We start from the raw sequence: 19,848 nt of genomic DNA on the forward strand, positions 1-19,848 counted from the left end.
TGAGCCACCAGGGAAGCAACTGAGCTAATCTGGAAGAGAACCCAGTAAAAGGCCAATGACTTTCCACCCACGATGAAGGAGAGTGATAGGTGTTTGTGTGTGAGGAGGGGCCGAGGTGGGGTGGGGAGGAGATGGAGGGCAGGACCAGGAAAGCTGGAACAGCTTGGGTACAAAGAAGCTGTCAGGGATTGGGGCTCTGCACCTGCCGTGCATATTACCTGTCCTTTGACTGCTGGACCATGGTCTTTGCCTCTCTGTCCATACTTCCTGCAAGGTCCTGCAGGAATGAACTTCAAGCATAGATGAACTCTGGATGTGACTTTGTCCACTGAGGTCATTTGCATTCCAAGAGGCTGTGATTCTATGAACTCCGCCCAATGAGAGGTCGAAAAGAAATTGGAGGTGAATGTGGGTGATGGTTGTTGTTCAGTCGCTCAGTTGTGTCGGACTCATTGTGACCCCATGGACTGCAGCACATCTGGCTTCCCTGTCCTTCACTATCTCCTGGAATTTGCTCAAACTCATGTCCATTGAGTTGGTGATGCCATCCAAGCATCTCATTCCCTGTTGCCCCCTTCTCCTCCTATGCTTGATTTTCCCCAGCATCGGGGTCTTTTCCAGTGAGTTGTCTCTTCACATCAGCTGGCCAAAGTATTGGAGCTTCAGCTTTAACATCAGCCCTTCCAATGAATATTCAGGATTGATTTCCTTTAGGAATGACTGGTTTGATCTCCTTGCGATCCAAGGGACTGTCAAGAGTCTTCTTCAGCACCATAGTTTGAAAGCATCAATTCTTCACTGCTCAGCCTTCTTGGTAACCCACTCCAGTATTCTTGCCTGGAGAATCCCATGGACAGAGGAGCCCGGTGGGCTACCGTCCATAAGATTGCAAAGAGTTGGATACCACTGAAGCGACAGAGCGTGCACGTGCAGTCTTCTTTATGGTTCAACTCTCAAATCCGTACATGACTACTGGAAACACCATAGCTTTGACTAGATGGACTTTGTTGACAAAGTGATGTCTCTGCTTTTTAACATGCTGTCTAGGTTTGTCATAGCTTTTCTTCCAAGGAGTAAGCGTCTTTTAATTTCTTTGAAATTAAAATTAAAAGAATGTGGGTGGAGCATCCGACTGTTAATAGCTTTGGCCAGATGGTGGTGCTATAAGGCCGAGAATCAGAGCACAGCGCAGTAGTCCCGGGTTAGGCTGGAACAGCCATCTGCTTCTGAAAAGCCACCAGGGGGCAGTCGAAGGTTAAGAGGATGCTGCTTCCTGAGGGCCTGCTGGAGCCACCGGTGTACAATACCATTCAATAAAACGGATCATTATAACAATGAAGTGCCAGGGACAAAACAGAATAATTCAAACAGGTGCAGATCTTGATGCTAAATGCTCAGAGGGAGCTCAGAGGACCTATCCAGCCACTGCCCTCAGCCCGCCCCTTCTCCCACACACACTCCTGGCTGTGAGCCTCCTCCCTCACCATGCCTCTTCCTTTCCCCTCTCTGTTCTCCCTCCCTACCCCACGTTCACTGAGCACCTTCTGAGCACCAGAGCACTTGACCAGAGCCTGGAGAGGAAGCCAGAGCCTGACAGATCCTTTGAGGATGAGGTAGGAGGGAGCTAAGTGAGGGGCAAGGCATATGAGTAGCATGGGTGTGTGAAGTGTGACTGTCACACTCTCAGGTCCTTGGGCTGGAAAAGTGTGCCTGGTTAGAAGAACTGGGTGAAGCTCAGTGTCCCTGAAGGCTGGAGAAACCGTGTTAGTCGCTGAGTAGTGCCCAACTCTGCAACTCCATGGACTGCAGCCTGCCAGGCTCCTCTGTCCATGGGATTTTCCAGGCAAGGATACCGGAGTGGGTTGTCATTTCCTTCTCCAGGGGATCTTACTGACCTAGGAATCAAACCCAGGTCTCCCGCATTGCAGGTGGATTCTTTACCATCTAAGCCACCAGGGAAGCCCCTGGAGAGACCATGTAATTTGCACATTTCTGAGACCGCTGAAGGATTCCAGGTAGGTGAGAGACATAATGAGATTTATTTATTTTTCGTTTTTTTGGCTGCGCAGAGCAGCATGTGGGATCTTAGTTCCCACAGAGATAAAACCCTTGCCCTCTGCAGTGGAAGTCTGGAATCTTAACCACTGTACTGCTGGGGAAGTTCCATAAGATTTATTTTCAAAGAAGACAGTGCTGGCTGGCATGTCAAAGAAGGCTAATGGGTCATAGGTGGCTCCAAGAAGGCCTTTACTTAGGGAGACCATGTAATACAGAGACGAGATGGCTGCAGCCTGGATACCAAGTGTAGAAGAAGAGAAGGGAATAGGTTTGGATTTATTTTGGAAGTAGACTTAGTAATTCATTAGGTGCAGAGGGATGGGGTAAGAGAGAAGAGGTCAAATATGATCCCCAGGTTTTGGGAGTGAGTAGCTGGATGTGTGTCACTTATTAAGCTGAGCAATAATTAACAAGGAGCTGGTGAGGAGTTAAGATCATTAGTTCAGTTTTCGGTTTTGAACAGGTTAAATCCAAGGTGTCTAAGAGAAATTCAAAAGGAGGCATCGAGTAGAAAGTTCCATTGACTAGTCAGGAGCTCAGAAGGAAGATCTGGGTTGGACATCTAAGACTGGAAGCCTTTGGTCTATAGAGGATGGAGTTAAAGTCATGGCAATGAGTAAGATTACTCAAGGGAATAATACACAGGAATAAATGCAGAGGCACACCAATGTATATAGAGCAGATTAAAGGGATGAGCTGAGAAAAGAGGCTGAGGAGCTACATTTGGAGGAGAACCTGGAGTGAGGTTCAAGGAAACGAGGGAAAGAGTGTGTTCCGAAAAGGAGAGTGTTTATGTTCAGCAGCTGAAAGCTCAGAGGTCAAGGAATAGAAGGAGTGTCAAGCATCCACTGATTTTGACAATGTGGAATTTCTTGGAACCTTGACTGGTGCAGCCCTCATGGGAGCCCTGGGCAGCCTGGAGTGGGCTGAGGAATGGGCAGGGGCAAGGGAGGGGAGAGCCTGTGGAAAGGAGCAGAGAACTCAAAAAGGGGATGTTGGGACAGTGGTCCAGGGGGCCTGTCTTAAGATGGGCGCCACTAGGACATGTTTGAGAGTGAGAAAGAAATCTGATGGAGGAGGGAGAGGAAGGTCAGTTGATGCTGTTTAAGAAGGGATGGAGTCCAGACCTTGGCTCATGCTCTTCCCTAAACATGCAGTGCCCTATCTTACCACTGCCTTGCCATCTTGGACGGATCCTTCAAGGACCAGCTCAGATGTCAGTGCTTCTGGGACATCTGCAAGACAAAGTTTTGTCTCCATGCACTCATAGCATGTATTTAGCTGGATTATAGCTTTTGTCATATATTATTGGAAACAGAGGCTGCCACAGAAGCGTCTGTGCCCCAGCGCTGTGTCTGGCAAATATATAACAGGCCTTAATAAATGACTTTGAATGGACAGCCAGGTGGATAATGGGTGGTGTCAGCACCCTATACCACGGTGCTGAAGGAAGGGCGACGTGGGGGTTGGCACTGATTTTTTTTTTTTCCCCCTGCAGGAGTGGAGTCCTGACAGTTCCCAGACCCCCTCATATTATCTCTCAAGGAGCTTAAAGGATCCACCCAATGTGGTTGAAGAAACAGAAATGCAGGCAGTGCCCGGCTCCCACCAGTCTATCCACACAGCAAGCCTGGAGGTCAGAGGTGAGGGGGGCCAGACTGGGGCGGGGGTCGGGAGAGGTGCCTGAATTCCTTTCTCAGAGCACTTAGCGGGGATCCTCAGGTATTTTCTAATTAAGATGAGAAGCAGCAGCAAGGGCCCTCTGGAATGTAAACGTCAGATAAGATCAGTACCCCCTCCCCTCCAGGAAGCTCCCATTTTCTTTCTTCTAAGATGAATAACACATTCTTTCCCAGGAACTAGTTTCTGCCCCCTTTGGTCCCTGCAGTTTATCCTCTTTCCTGGGGACAGTGAATCTTTGTTTCCCAAGTGCTTTCCTTGCCCCCAACTTCAGGCCTTGCCTCCAACTTTGGGTCTCTTTGCATCTCTATGGCTTCTTCATCTTATGTGGGGCCTGTGCTTCTGAAAGCTGGAGGGGAACATCTCACTTTCATCATCATATGAACATCTCCTGGGTTTGGCCTGGGGATTATTGACCCCTGCTATGGGCTTTTCTACCCTCTCTCTTCTTGGGGAGTAGAGCAGATGCCATCATAGAGTCAAAAAACATTCATTCAAAGAATCAATTCCAGCCAACATACGGGACCAGGAACCTCACAAACTAAAAGAACAATCTCAATGAGAGGTCTTAATGAGAGGGCACCAGTTATCCGGTGCCAGAGCTGTGGGGAAGGCTTCAGGGAGGAGGTGTCCTTAGTGCTGAGCCTTGATGGATGTGTGGACCGAAAGAGAAGAGTAGCCGGGACAGAGAAGCGGCAGGAGGCAGCTGAGGAAGCATTGCGAGGGAGCAAAGAGTCTGAAGGAGGAGACAGGCGGGCTAAGTAGGGAGACAAACACAGGGTCGTAGGAGAGATGGAATGCAAGGATAAGGAGGTCGGATTGTATACTTTGAACAACGGGATGTCATCGAAGGTATCTGTTAGGGGAGGGAGTGGTGATAGGGGACAGGTGTGGATTTACAGATAATTCTGGAAGTGAAGTGTAGACTGTGTTCCAGAGGAGAGAGGTAAGGGTCCCATGCACTATTATCTCCCCCACTCCTCATCCTCTGCCATTGCTGTTGTCCCAGCAGGCCCGGGAGTGTTTGGAGTAAAGGTCCAGGAGGCGTGGGGCTGAGGAAGCCAGGAGAGACACATGCCCCCATCTCTCAATCCAGGGATCCTCCAGACCTTGGGTCTACACTGTGCGAATGCTTCTGTCCATAGTGGAGCTTCCCTGCCTCCTGGGTGGCACAGGGCAGGGTGAACTATTCTGGACCAGAGGGCCTGGCACCTTACAGGGAAGGGTTTAGTTCCTTGGTACCACCTGACTTCTGCATAGCACACTCTGACCTCAGTCTGCTGGAAGGGAGGCGGGAAAAGGGGGATGGGGAATGGAGAAATAGAGGGCAGAAATTCAAGAGCAAGGTGGGATATGGTTTAGGGCTAGCTCACTGGGTTCAGGGGTACATCCCAGAGGCTCAGTCTAATCACAGAGGCTCCCCAGAATATCTCCTTTCTCTCTTGTGACCCCAGACCCATGCCTTGTTGACTTCTGGGGGTCAACTGTCAGTGAAGAGAACTATTCACTCGAATGCAGATACTGGGCCTGGGAGGCCTATTCCCGAGATGGGATGGAAGCAGTGGTTTCTCCAGGGTTGTTCTTGTGGGGCCACTGGCTGACCTCTTGGACCGCTGTCTCTCTGGGAATCTGGGCCTGGGCCGTTTGCAGCTGCTATGGTGCTGGGAGCCCAGACCCTTGAATTTTCATTCCTCTCTCTACTTGTCCCAGGGTGGCTCACTTGCCTTTTTTGGTGTCACGATCCCCTTCTCTGACGCCCTGCCCGGTGCCCAATCCCCAGGCTGCCTCACTCGGGTGAGAAGGAGGTGGACAGCCCTCATATAGGCCAGCACCTCACCCAGTCCCTCATGTGAGCAGAGATCTGCCCCCTGCGTCACACACGCTTTGCTCCTCTGGGAGTTACAAGTGAAGTGAGAGTAGCTCAGTCATGTCCGACTCCTCTTTGCGAGGCCATGGACTATACAGTCCATGGAATTCTCTAGGCCAGAATACTGCAGAGGGTAGCCCTTCTCTTCTCCATGGGATCTTCCCAACCCAGGGATCGAACCCTGGCCTCCCGCATTGAGGGTGGATTCTTTACCAGCTGAGCCACAAGGGAAGACCATTCACAGGGAGTTACAAAGACCAGGTCTAATTTCTCTCCTCCTGAATGGCAGGCCCTCAGATCATAGAAAGCAGAAGCGAACTCAGAGGACACTGCAGGCTAATCTACGTTTCGGTGAGGAAAACGACCCAGAGGGGAAAGAGCCACATTAGAGTTGCCTGGTGAGTCAGCCTGGCCCAACCCACGCCTCCTGACACCACCCAGGGCGCTTTTATTACCTCCCAAGCTTTCTTTTCTCCACGCCAAACTCTCCTGTCCCTGGAGATCTTACTTTGATCTTCACTTTTAATTGTGTGTGCACATCCTATCCTTGAGCTCACCCTGTAACTTACACATTGTCTTGCCCACAGGGCCCTAGCAGTACAGGGTGGTCCAGGAAGGCCTCACTGTGAAGGAACACTTCAAGTAGTCCTTACCCTCTGAGTTCCTTCCGTTTCAGTTCATTTCGTCCCCACCCGGAGCTCCTCCAAGGCGGGTTCACTTAAACGATGAAGAAACCCAGGTGAGGAGATGAGGGTTTTGCTCAAGGTCGGACTGCTAGAGAGGGTGAGGCCACAGCTGCTGGGCAGCAGGTATGCCCCCGGGCCGCCTCGTAGTTGTTAAAGTATGAAAACACTGCACTTGTGTCTCAGTTGGGAAATAGTCACCGCCTGAGAGGTCCCTGTCCCCCCTCCCCACCCACCCCCACCCCCGTCTTGTCTTCCTGGGGTCCCTGCCTATCATCAACTCAGGCTTGGAATCTGTTCGCTCTAAATTTAAGCCTGGGCTGATGCGACAAGTCCACAACCGCTGAACCCAACCCTGAGGTCCAGATGACTTCTGGAATTCAGAATCTTTTAGATTTTAGAAAGGAAACGTAGTGCATGTAATGTTTAAGGAAAATCGCAGGGGGGTTGAGATGGCCCCTGGAATCATGAAATCACATACTTCACTATTTCAGCAGGGAGATGTAGGAACATTCCTCCCAGGTGAGATATATAAAACTTAGACACAGCCTCATGTCAGGGTTTCAAGTAAGTAAATTACAAAAAACTTCTAGGGACTTCCTGGCACTTCAGTGGTTAAGACTTCACACTTCCACTGCAGGGGGTGTGGGTTTGATCCCAGGTCAAGGAACTAAGATCCCACATGCCACGCAGCCAAGCAAAACAAAACAAAACTCTGGTCTTCAGAGTTTTCTGGAATTTGAAACTGTTGGTTAAGGGCTTGAACATTATGATACTGCCTTTTAAGGATGATTTTTCGTTACTTGGTGGGAGCTTGAATGAGCCAAAGAAGTTGCTAGGAAAGGCTAAGGAGAGGTGATGGAGGCCTGGGAGTGGGTGGCAAATGAGAGATAGCTCCAGGGGACCCCAGTAAGACTTTGCTTTGACTAGGGCTGTCATAGTCCAGCCACCCTTAGCCCTGACAATGGAGGGATCTGAGAGCTCTGAGAAGCTGGGCCTGGTGCCAAGTAGGCTCAGGGAAGCACTAAGGTGGACAGCAGGCCTTTCAGACCCTGGCTGAGCAGAGCCATGTTCAGCAGGCAGGATGTCACCTCCTTAGTTAGGCCTGAGATTTTGAGGCAGCTGGGGGGCTGGCATCCTAGATAGCAGCTGCAGGGACAAGACCTTTTTGTCTGTGCTTTTGGCTCAGCTCAGCCCTAAGGTATGCTCCTGTCAGCCTCAGGTTATCTCCCTGGAGATGGACCGACTGCCTGACACCTGGCATTTGCCCACCCATGCTCTCTTGCCATCGCCATAGCCAAGAGCAGATGCAGGTTCTCTGGGACACTAGGAACAAGTGTTTATTGAATGCCTACTATGAGGACACCTTCCCTGATGGCTTAGATGTAAAGGATCTGCCTGCAGTGTGGGAGACCTGGGCTCGATCCCTGGGGTGGGGAGAATTCCATGGACAGAGGCGCCGGAGGACACTGTGCTGGTGTTCCTGTCACTTTCCTGGTTGACCTTGGGCACTGTGTTCTCATTATCCTCTCATCTGGATTGCACATGCTCCCAATGCACAAGCCCTGCCATCCCTCAGAGCCCACTTCTGCATGAATCACAATCACCATCTTTGCTCCCAATGCCTGTAGTGGTTACTGCCCTGCCATTCCTTGGCTTTGAATTCAGCTCATGACCTTTCTCATATCCTTGTCTCATACTTTGTTGACTGATTTTTTATTTGAGCACTCTGTTGTTTTCAATCAGTTAGGGCTAAGGTCTCCACCAGGAGTTCAGGCTATCTGAAAAATAGGAACCTGCCCTTCCTTTCTTGAACACGTGTGGAATGCAGGATCGACCCCAGGGGAGAACTGCCGAGCCCTTCAAAGGAGAGGTAGAAAATGGTGCCTGGGGCCAATAAACATTTGAACTGCGCATTCCTAAAAGACAGCAAGATTTATAGTTTTAGCACATCCCATTACAAAGGCTATTTACCTGACTGGGGGAGACTGTATAATTTCTGAACCTGGAAATTAAAAAAAAATTTAACTATATTACATGAGCTTAGTATTCAACCCACATGCTTTAATATTCATTCGATAGCTTTTATAATACACAGGATTTTCTTCTGGCTAGAATGGCTTAGGTTGGGGCCTGTTGGAAAGTCTGAGGTTTCCTAACAGTGTGCAGCTGTGAAGTGGGGCCACAGACTGAGGAAGTTTAACCATTCTCCCAATGGGCTCTATTTCTTTGTACAAAGAGGGTTTACAGAGGGAGAAAGATGATTTTCGGGGTTTTTTTGTCCATGCCACAAGGCTCGTGGGGTCTTGGTTCCCCGACTAGGGATTCAATCCAGACCTGGGCAGTGAGAGCACAGAGTCTTAACCACTGGACTGCCAAGAAATTCCCAAAAGATGACTGTGCTGCTGCTGCTGCTGCTAAGTCGCTTCAGTTGTGTCAGACTCTGTGCCACCCCAGAGACCATTTGCTTCTCCAATGCATGAAAGTGAAAAGTGAAAGGGAAGTCACTGTCGTGTCCGACTCTTAGTGACCCCATGGACTGCAGCCCACCAGGCTCCTCCATCCATGGGATTTTCCAGGCAAGAGTACTGGAGGGAGGTGCCATTGCCTTCTCCAAAGATAACTTTGGACAACTTCAAAAATCTCCTTACTTGATCCCTGGGTCGGGAAGATCCCCTGGAGAAGGCAATGGCAACCCACTCCAGTATTCTTGCCTGGAGAATTCCATGGACAGAGAAGCCTGGTGGGCTGCAGTCCATGGGGTCTCACAGAGTTGGAGACGACTGAGGGACTAACACTTTCACTCTCCTTATTAATCCTTCCCTTGAGTGTTCTTCTTATATCGTCCCATCTTGATAGGTTTTCACTCATTTATCTGTTCATTCATTCACTCATTCATTCAAACACGAATGAGGGGGACTCTCCTGCTGATTCAGTGGATAAGATTCTGAGCTCCCAGTGCAGGGAGCTGGGCCATCCCTGGTCTGGGAACTGGACCCCACATGTTGCAAATAAGACCCAGTGCAGTCAAATAAATTAATTAAAAAAAAAACTAATGAGAGTTGAGCTTTAAGCCAACTTTTTCACTCTCCTCTTTCACTTTCATCAAGAGGCTTTTTAGTTCCTCTTCACTTTCTGCCATAAGACTGGTGTCATCTGCATATCTGAGATTATTGATATTTCTCCTGGCAATCTTGATTCCAGCTTGTGCTTCTTCCAGCCCAGCGTTTCTCATGATGTACTCTGCGTAGAAGATAAATAAGCAGGGTGACAATATACAGCCTTGACGTACTCCTTTTCCTATTTGGAACCAGTCTATTGTTCCATGTCCAATTCTAACTGTTGCTTCCTGACCTGCATGTAGGTTTCTCAGGAGCCAGGTCAGGTGGTCTGATATTCTCATCTCTTTCAGAATTTTCCAGTTTATTATGAGCCACATAGTCAAAGGCTTTGGCATAGTCAATAAAGCAGAAATAGATGTTTTTTTGGAACTCTCTTGCTTTTTCCATGATCCAGCAGATGTTGGCAATTTGATCTCTGGTTCCTCTGCCTTTTCTAAAACCAGCTTGAACATCAGGAAGTTCACAGTTCACGTATTGCTGAAGCCTGGCTTGGAGAATTTTGAGCATTACTTTGCCAGCATGTGAGATGAGTGCAGTTGTGTGGTAGTTTGAACATTCTTTGGCATTGCCTTTCTTTGGGATTGAAATGAAAACTGACCTTTTCCAGTCCTGTGGCCACTGCTGAGTTTTCCAAATTTGCTGGCATATTGAGTGCAGCACTTTCACAGCATCATCTTTCAGGATTTGAAATAGCTCCACTGGAATTCCATCACCTCCACTAGCTTTGTTCGTAGTGATGCTTTCTAAGGCCCACTTGACTTCACATTCCAGGATGTCTGGCTCTAGATGAGTGATCACACCATCGTGATTATCTGGGTCATGAAGATCTTTTTTGTATGATTATTCTGTGTATTCTTGTCACCTCTTCTTAATATCTTCTGCTTCTGTTAGGTCCATACCATTTCTGTCCTTTATCAAGCCCATCTTTGCATGAAATGTTCCCTTGGTATCTTTAATTTTCTTGACGAGATCTCTAGTCTTTCCCATTCTGTTGTTTTCCTCTATTTCTTTGCATTGATCACTGAAGAAGGCTTTCTTATCTCTTCTTGCTATTTTTTGGAACTCTGCATTCAGATGCTTATATCTTTCCTTTTCTCCTTTGCTTTTCGCTTCTCTTCTTTTCACAGCTATTTGTAAGGCCTCCTCAGACAGCCATTTTGCTTTTTTGCATTTCTTTTCCATGGAGATGGTCTTGATCCCTGTCTCCTGTACAATGTCACGAACCTCCGTCCATAGTTCATCAGGCGCTCTGTCTATCAGGTCTAGGCCCTTAAATCTATTTCTCACTCCCACTGTATAATCATAAGGGATTTGATTTAGGTCAGACCTGAGTGGTCTAGTGGTTTCCCCACTTCATTCTGTCTCAAAAACAAAGACACCTGACTGTTTATAGGTGACTTATCACGTGCTGGAACTCTGCCAAGTCTCAGGGGTACAAGAGTGAGCAAGACAGCCTAGTCTCTGCCCACAGGGAGCCTTCAGTGTAGAACTTCGCTGTGCAATACAGTAGTCTTAGCCACTAGCCACTACTATGACTATTTAAATTCATCGAAATTAAATATAGTAAAAATAAATTTTCTCAGTCACATTAGCTATACTTCAAGTGCTCAGTAGGCCCTATGGAATTGGTGGCTACCATACTGGACAGATATAGTATACTTCCTTTACTGCAGAAATAAAAGATCTTTTGGATGCTATCTAGAGGTGGAAGGAGGAAGAGGGATGGGTAAGGCAGATGGGTCATGTATCCAGATCCAGATATATGTCATCAAAATGACAGAATGAAGTGCTTTAGATTGTGGCTTTTAAACTTTTTTTGATTAAAATCCACAGTAATATGTATATATACATATACATATATATATTTATAAAACATCTCTCTCTTCACATTAAGAGTTTCATGAAACAGTATAACAGTATCCACCCGTACCACATGGGATGCACTCCAATTTAGTTTATTTTACCTTATTCTATTAATTTTGTTAAAAAGTTTTATGTATATGCTGGTTTGGAGAAGGCAATGGTACCCCACTCCAGTACTCTTGCCTGGAAAATCCAATGGACGGAGGAGCCTGGTAGACTGCAGTCCATGGGGTCTCTAGGAGTTGGACACGACTGAGCGACTTTACTTTCACTTTTCACTTTCATGCATTGGAGAAGGCAATGGCAACCCACTCCAGTGTCCTTGCCTGGAGAATCCCAGGGACGGGGGAGCCTGGTGGGCTGCCGTCTCTGGGGTCGCAGAGAGTCGGACACGACTGAAGCGACTTAGCAGCTTAGCAGCAGATATGCTGGTTAGACAACTCTTCTGCTCATACTCCTTCCTTTGAAAAATACTGCCTTAGACATTAGTGAGGGTAGGGTGAGGTGATGGGGAAGAGAAAAGAAGAGTGACGGAAGAGTGAAGAAGGCTTCCTGGAAGAGATTGTAGTGGCTTTAGAAGAAGAGGGAAAGGAGCATTATTAGTCTGGCATAGTGAACTAACTTGGGGTGGAGGACTTGGGCCACAAGGGGCTGTAATTCATTCCCCAAATCTAGATGGCTTCAAAGTCTCTTCCTGTTCTCCTCCCTCCCTTCGCGGGCTCCCAAGCCCTTTCATCTGGCCTTGAGTGTAAATCATTAGCTCTAGCGGGGGACACAAAACAGCACTCTAACACAGGTATGTGTGGGAAAGGCCTAGAGGAAAGTCAACAATGTAAATGAGTGCCTTCAGATCCTGAGGGGTTGGCTGGTGGAGAAAGCTTAGCTGCTTTGGTAGGGACCTGCTGACCCTACTGCCTGGGGTGGGGGGTAGGGGGAACTCTGCCTGCTTTAGGCCCAGGGCACTGAATCCCTACTTTACCCTAAATCCCTCCTGTTGCAGCACCAGCCACTTCTTCATGTTCTGGTCAGGGCCTTTGGGAGAAGCAGCTTCCCAAGAGCTGAGGATCACTAAAACCATTCCTTCATTCAAATTCTTTGTATGTTCTTAGGTAGAGAAGTGCTTTCCCAGCTTAGTCCCAAGCAGGGGGAGTCCAAGGCCAACAGTGGAGCTAAATCTGTACACAGTGCTTGGGGTTCCCTCTACACAGGTTAGGAGAATAATAATCACTCACAGATGGCTCAGACAGTAAAGAATCTGGCTGCAATGCAGGAGACCCGGGTTCAATTCTGGGTTGGGAAGACTCCCTGGAGAAGGAAATAGCAACCCATTCCAGTATTCTTGCCTAGAGAATTCAGTGGACAGAGGAGCTTGGTGAGATACAGTCCATAGGGTCCAAAAGAGTCGAATATGAATGAGCAACTAACACTTTCACTTGCACAGATACTATCTCACTGAGAAGGGAGTTCTGTGTAATTCTAGTGGGCGAGCTGTGTCTTGAAGGTTACAAGAAGGTAGATTTCAGCCCAGTATCAGTGGCAATAATACTCTAGTAACTAGAGTGCCCAATGGGGACACTATCTTCCTTTTAACTTTTTTTTTTTTAATATTAGAGTATAGCCAGCTAACAAAGTTGTGATAGTCTCAGGTGGACAGCAAAGTGACTCTGCCTTACATATACATGCATCCATTCTCCCCCAAACCCCCCTCCCATCCAGGCTGCCACACAATATTGAGCAGAGTTCCCTTTGCTATGCAGTAGAGCCTTACTGGAAAAGGCAATGGCACCCCACTCCAGTACTCTTGCCTGGAAAATCCCATGGATGGAGGAGCCTGGTGGGCTGCAGTCCGTGGGGTCGCTGAGTCAGACACAACTGAGCAACTTCACTTTCACTTTTCACTTTCATGCATTGGAGAAGGAAATGGCAACCCACTCCAGTGTTCTTGCCTGGAGAATCCCAGGGACGGGGGAGCCTGGTGGGCTGCTGTCTGTGGGGTCGCACAGAGTCCGACATGACTGAAGTGACTTAGCAGCAGCAGCAGCAGAGGCTTACTGGTTATCTATTTTAAATATAGTGATGTGTGCATGTCCATCCCAAACTTCCTAACTATCCCTTAAAGGGGCACTATCTTAAGTCACTTACAGGCTATCTAAAAACGTTTTCTTTTTTTTTTTTTAATTGAAGTATAGTTGATTTCTAATATTATGTTAGTTTTAGGTATACAGCAAAGTGATTTCAGATACTTACAGGCTATCTTTAAGAAAAGTATTTATTTATTTGTTTTTGGCTGTTCAGTGTCTTCACTGATGCACGCAGGCTTTCTCCAATTGTGGTGAGCAGGGGCTACTGACTGGTTGTGGTCCTCGGGCTCCTCACTGCAGTGACTTCTCTTGTTGCAGAGCACGGGCTCTAGGGCACACAGGCTTCGGTAGTTGCAGCCCTCTGGCTCTGGAGTGCGGCTCAGTAGTTGTGGCATACAGGCTTAGTTGCCCCACTGAATGTGGGATTTTCCCAGACCAGGGATCGAACCCGTGTCCCATGCACTGGCGGATTCTTAACCACTGGACTATAGGGGAAGTTCTTTACAGGCTATCTTAAAGTCTTCCCACAGAGGACAGATGTCAGGAGGGCCACAAGGAAGATTCCTACGCTGAGAGACCAAATTTGAACCTTCGTTACTTCTGAGGACAAAGCAGACGCAAATCCCTAATCTCCTGGAGCCAACATGGCTGGGAGGTGAGAGGAATGGGAAGTCAGGCACTGAGTGACTTGGGCCGCCTCCTAAAACTCCAGGACTGAAAATGTGTGGAATTCTAGGGAACATCATGACTCACTTCCACCTGTATTATTTCAAGTAATCCTTACAACCACCCATGAAGAAGTTAGGGCAGGGCAGGCGAGTGTCTACACCTAATAAATGTGTGCTCAAGAAAGCAATATCTTTATGTCACTCATGAAAAAACTAAGGCCCCGAGGGTGGCTGACTCAAGGTCACAGAGGTAGTGACAGGGCTGGGACAAGGATTTGCGTTTCTTTTGCCATGGCATGTGGGATTTCAGATTCCTGACTAGGTTCAGGGATTGAACCTGGGCCCCTGCAGTAGGTGTTAAGTCCTTAACCTCTGAACCACCAGGGAAGTCCCAGGGATTCAGAGTTTAGAACTTCCCTGCTTTTCACACCCCCGTGAGTGACCCAGCCCAGGAGGAGATGGAAAATCTTTCTCCTTACCCCTCTTCACCAAGGAGAACTGAGACTTTCCCCAGGGTGGGGAGATGGGAGAGGGACCTGGGCCAGAGTGAGGAGACTCACTGGATGGTAAGAGTGTGTGTGCCACCCTTCTGATTCCTTGTGACCAGTCGGCATAAGCAGATTGTGGCAGAGAGGGAAAGAGCAGGGGAGGGCGATTATGGAAACTGAAGAAGGGGGAATTCTAGTGCTCACCTGCTTATCATAATATCCAGCCTTAGACAGCACTTACTATAGGTTAGACGTTGTAGAGGCAGTGACCAAAACCACCCCAAAGAAAAAGAAATGAAAGAAGGCGAAATGGTTGTCTGAGGAATCCTTCCAAAGAGCTGAGAAAAGAAGAGAAGTGAAAGACAGTGGAGAAAGGGAAAGATACACCCATCTGAATGCAGAGTTCCAGAGACTAGCAAGGAGAGATAAGAAAGCCTTCTCAAGTGAACAATGTAAAGAAATACAAGAAAACAATAGAATGGGAAAGACTAGAGATCTCTTCAAGAAAATTGGAGATACCAAGGGAACATTTCATGCAAAGATGAGCCCAATAAAGGACAGAAATGGTGTGGACCAAACAGAAGCAGAAGAGATTGAGAAGGCGTGGCAAGAATACACAGAAGAATATACACAAAAAGGTCTTAATGATCCAGACAAGGGCTTTCCTGGTGGCTCAGAGGTAAAGAATCTGACTGCAATGCAGGAGACCCGGATTCAATCCCTGGGTCAGGAAGATCCCTTGGAAAAAGGAATGGCTACCCACTGCAGTATTCTTGCCTGGAGAGTCCCATGGACAGAGGAGCCTGGAAGGTTACAGTCCATGGAGTCAGATAACCATGATGGTGTGGTCACTCTACTATAGCCAAACATCCTGGAGTGTGAAGTCAAGTGAGCCTTAGGAAGCATCACTATGAACAAAGCTAGTGGAGGTGATGGAATTCCAGCATAGCTATTTCAAGTCCTAAAAGATAATGCTGTTAATGTACTGCATTCAATATGTCAGCAAATCTGGAAAACTCAGCATTGGCCACAGGACTAGAAAAGGTCAGTTTTCATTCCAATCCCAAAGAAAGACAATGCCAAAGAATGTTCAAACTACTGTACAACTGTGCTCATTTCACATGCAAGCAAAGTATTGCTGAAAATCCTTCAAGCTAGGCTTTAGCAGTACGGGAACCAAGAACTTGCAGATGTATAAAGCTGGATTTAGAAAAGGTAGAGGAACCAGAGATCAAACTGCCAACATCTTCTGGATCATAGAAAAAAACAAGGGAATTCCAAAAAACATCTACTTCTGCTTCACTGACTATGCTAAAGCCTTTGTCTGTGTGGATCACAGCAAACTGTGGAAAATTCTTCAAGAGATGGGAATACTGGACAACCTTACCTGCCTCCTGAGAAACCTGTATGCAGATGAAGAAGCTACAGTTAGACCTGGACATAGAACAATGGACTGACTCAAAATTGGGAAAGGAGTACGTCAAGGCTGTATATTGTCACCCTGCTTATTTAACTTATATGCAGAGTACATCATGAGAAATGCTGGGCTGGATGAATCACAAGCTGGGGAGAAATATCAACAACCTCAAAGACGACACCACTCTAATGGCAGAAAGGGAAGAGGAACTAAAGATGAGGGTGAAAGAGGAGAGTTGAAAACCTGGCTTAAAACTTAACATTCAAAAAACTAAGATCATGGCATCTGGTCCCATCATTTCATGGTAAATAGATGGCGAAAAAGTGGAAACAGTGGCAGATTTTATTTTCTTGGGCTCCAAAATCACTGTGGATGGTGACCACAGCCACGAAATTAAAGAAGCTTGCTCTTTGGAAGAAATGCTATGACAAACCGAGACAGCATATTAAAAAGCAGAGACATCACTTTGCTGGCAAAAGTCTATGGAGCCAAAGCTATGGTTTTTCCAGTTGTCATGTATGGATGTGAGAGTTAGACTATAAAGAACGCTGAGCACTGAAGAATCGATGCTTTCGAACTGCGCTGGAGAAGACTCTAGAGAGTCCCTTGGACAGCACGGAAATCAAACCAGTCAATCCTGAAGGAAATCAACTCTGAATATTCATTGGAAGGACTGATGCTGAAGCTGAAGCTCCAATACTTTGGCCACCTGCTGCAAAGAGCTGACCTGGAAAAGACCCTGATGTTGGAAAAGATTGAGGGTACGACGAGAAGGGGGCGACAGAGGATGAGATGGTTGGATCCCACCAACTCAATGGACATGAGTCTGAGCAAACTCCGGGAAGATAGTGAAGGACAGGGAAGCCAGGTGTGCTGCAGTCCATGGGGTCGCAAAGAGTTGGACAAGACTTAGGGACTGAACAACAGCATAGATTAGATGGGTCCAACAAGCTTTACATGTGTTAGTTCATTTACTCCCCCCCAACATTGGAAGGACTGATGCTGAAGCTGAAACTCTAATACTTTGGCCACCTGATGTGAAGAGCTGACTCACTGGAAAAGACCCTGATGCTGGGAAAGATTGAGGGCAGGAGGAGAAGGGGAACGACAGAGGATGAGATGGTTGGATGGCATCACTGACTCAATGGACATGAGTTTGGGTAAACTCCAGGAGTTGGTGATGGACAGGGAGGCCTGGCGTGCTGCGGTTCATGGGGTTGCAAAGAGTCAGACACGACTGAGCAACTGAACTGAACTGAACAACCCCAGAAGCAGGCACTACCCTTAGCTCTATTTTAGGAACAAGAAAACTAAGGCACTGATAGGTAAGGAATCTGTCCCAGGGTCATCCAGTCTGAGTGGTTTTCCTGGGATTTGAGGCTGGGCTCTCTAGTGAGGGGGCTGCCACCCCTGGGTCCAGAAGCCATCTTCCCTCCCTAGCTCCCTCAGTGGGCACCTGGCCAACCCACTGCCCTGGCACCCAGCGGGCCCTACTCAAACCAGATCACATCCAAGACCTCCTCCAGGGCTGCAGTCCTTGTTCGTGGAGCTGAAGGGCAAAGAGTAAAGGTGAGAAATGTGAGAACAAAAAGAAGCTTTGTGTCGGGGTGGGATTCCCCTTAAAGCGACAGCCAAGGTGGAACGGATGGGGGTGCTGAGAAGGACGCAGAGAAGGCGCCAGAGCATGGAGCCGCGGGCAGCGCGGGGGTGGGGACTGGCGGGCAGGAAGCCGGACCCTAAATCTCAAAAATTCTCCTTAAAGGACTCTCTGGAGCTGGCGGAGCTGCTTCTCAGCTCTGCGCAGCCCGTCTCGGCTCGTTTCCCGAACAAACCGCGTGGGGAAGCTGCATTCCGGCCCGCACCCTCCTTTTCCTACTGCGTCCGCCACCCTCGGGTCTGCCTCTCCTATCCCCAGTTCCCAGTGGCGTCAGCAGGGGGCGCCTGGGTGTCTGCAGCCCCAAGGGCTCAGGGCTGTCTCCCTGTCCCTGTCCCGTGGCCTCTGCAAATCTGAGTTCGTGCCCGGTGCAGGGCCGCTGTATCCCCAGAACCCCTCAGTTGGGTCTCCTGGCTTCCAGTTTGTTCTGGAACTTCCGGTAGCTCCCAGGGCGAGTCCCGGGGCACCTGCAACGCCTCAGTCTCCTAAGAAGGAGGAGCACTTTCCTATCATAACACAAAGAACTCAGGGGGAAAAATCTCAGGTATGTGTGTGTTGAGCGCGTATATGTTTAAGGTAAGGATCGACTATTAAAAAACAATCTTAAAGTTATTTTTGGAGAGAATAAATAAGAAACATTTTACAAACCCATTTTTAAGAAATTAAACTTTTATTTTGAGATAATTGTAGACACATGCATTTGGAAATAACACAGAGAAATCCCACGCACTTCCTTACCCAGTTTCCCCCAAGGGTAGCCTCTTACAAAACTGTAGTACTATAGATCACAGACAAGGCTTTTATCTTGATGAAGTAAAGATACAAGACATTTCCATCACCACAAGGATCTCTGGTGTTATCTTTGTATGGCCACACACTTTACTCTGGCCCCATTTCCTTCTTAACACCCACACCCCTCCCCCCAACCACTGAATCACTAAGTTGTTCCCCATTTTTATAACTTTGTTATTTGGAGAATGAAATAGACATGGAATCATACAATATGTGACATTTGGGACTGACTTTTCTCAGCATATTTCCTTGGAGATTCACCTGGGCTATTGCATATAGCTGAGAAATATTCCACTGCAAGGATGTGGTACTGTTATTTAACCATTTACTTGTTGAAGGACATCTATATTGTTTCTAGTTTTTAGCTATTTTAAGAATACAGTTGCAGAACTTCCCTGGTGGTTCCAATGACTAAGACTCTGCTCTCCCAATGCAGGGGGCCTGGGTTCATTCTCTGGTCGGGAAACTAAACTCTATATGCCTCAACTAAAAGATCCTGTGTGTCACAACTAATATATAAATCTTTACAGATAAATTAATTAAAAAATTTTTACAAAGGATAAAGTTGCTTTTGCAGTACAGATTCTTTTTGTGAAGATAAAGTTTTTGTTTCTCTAGCATCAATGTCCAGGAGTGCAAGGCTGCATTGTGTGTGAGATTTTTAAGAAACTGCCAAACTGGATTTCAGAGTTGTGCTATTTTCCATCCCTGCCAGCTATGTATGAATGTTCCAGTTTTTCCACATCTACTCCAGCATTTGGTGTTGTCCATTTAAAATTTTTTAATCATCTTAATTGGTGTGTAGTGATATCTTGTGGTGATTTTAGTTTGCATCTCCCCAATAGTGATATTGAACATCTTTTCATATGCTTATTTGCCATCTGTATATCCTCTTCAGGGAACTGTCTCTTCAAATTTTAACCCATTTTCTAATTGGATTGTTTGTTTTTTACTGTTGAGTTTTGAGAATTCTTTATATGTTCTAGATAGTAGTACCTGGGAAATGTATGGTTTGCAACTAATTTCTCCTAGTCTGTTGCTTGTCTTTTTTTTTTCCCTGTAGAGTTTTTTAGTATTGTGTTTTACATTTAAGTTTGTGATCAATTTTGAGTTAATTTTTGTATAAGGTGTAAGACATAGATTGAGATGGTGGTGGCTGTTTTTCATTTGTGATTGTCCAGTTGCTCCCGTACTGCTTGTTGAAAAGGCTATTTTTTCCTCCATTGAATTGCTCTTTTCCTTTTGTCAAAAACTGGGCATATTTGTGTGAATCTATTCCTGGGTTCTGTATGTCATTCCAGTGATCTGTATATCTGTCTCTCTGCCAGTACCACACAGTCTTGATTACTATAGTGAAATAATGTGTTCACATCATGTGGACTGATTTTTCCTACTTTCATGTAATTGTTTTAGCTATTCTTGTTTCTTTGCCTTTCCATATACATTATATTTTTATTTTAAAAAGTTTTTCTTAT

This window comes from Bos indicus, chromosome 5 (assembly GCF_029378745.1).
Source record: "Bos indicus isolate NIAB-ARS_2022 breed Sahiwal x Tharparkar chromosome 5, NIAB-ARS_B.indTharparkar_mat_pri_1.0, whole genome shotgun sequence".
Lineage (NCBI taxonomy): Eukaryota > Metazoa > Chordata > Mammalia > Artiodactyla > Bovidae > Bos > Bos indicus.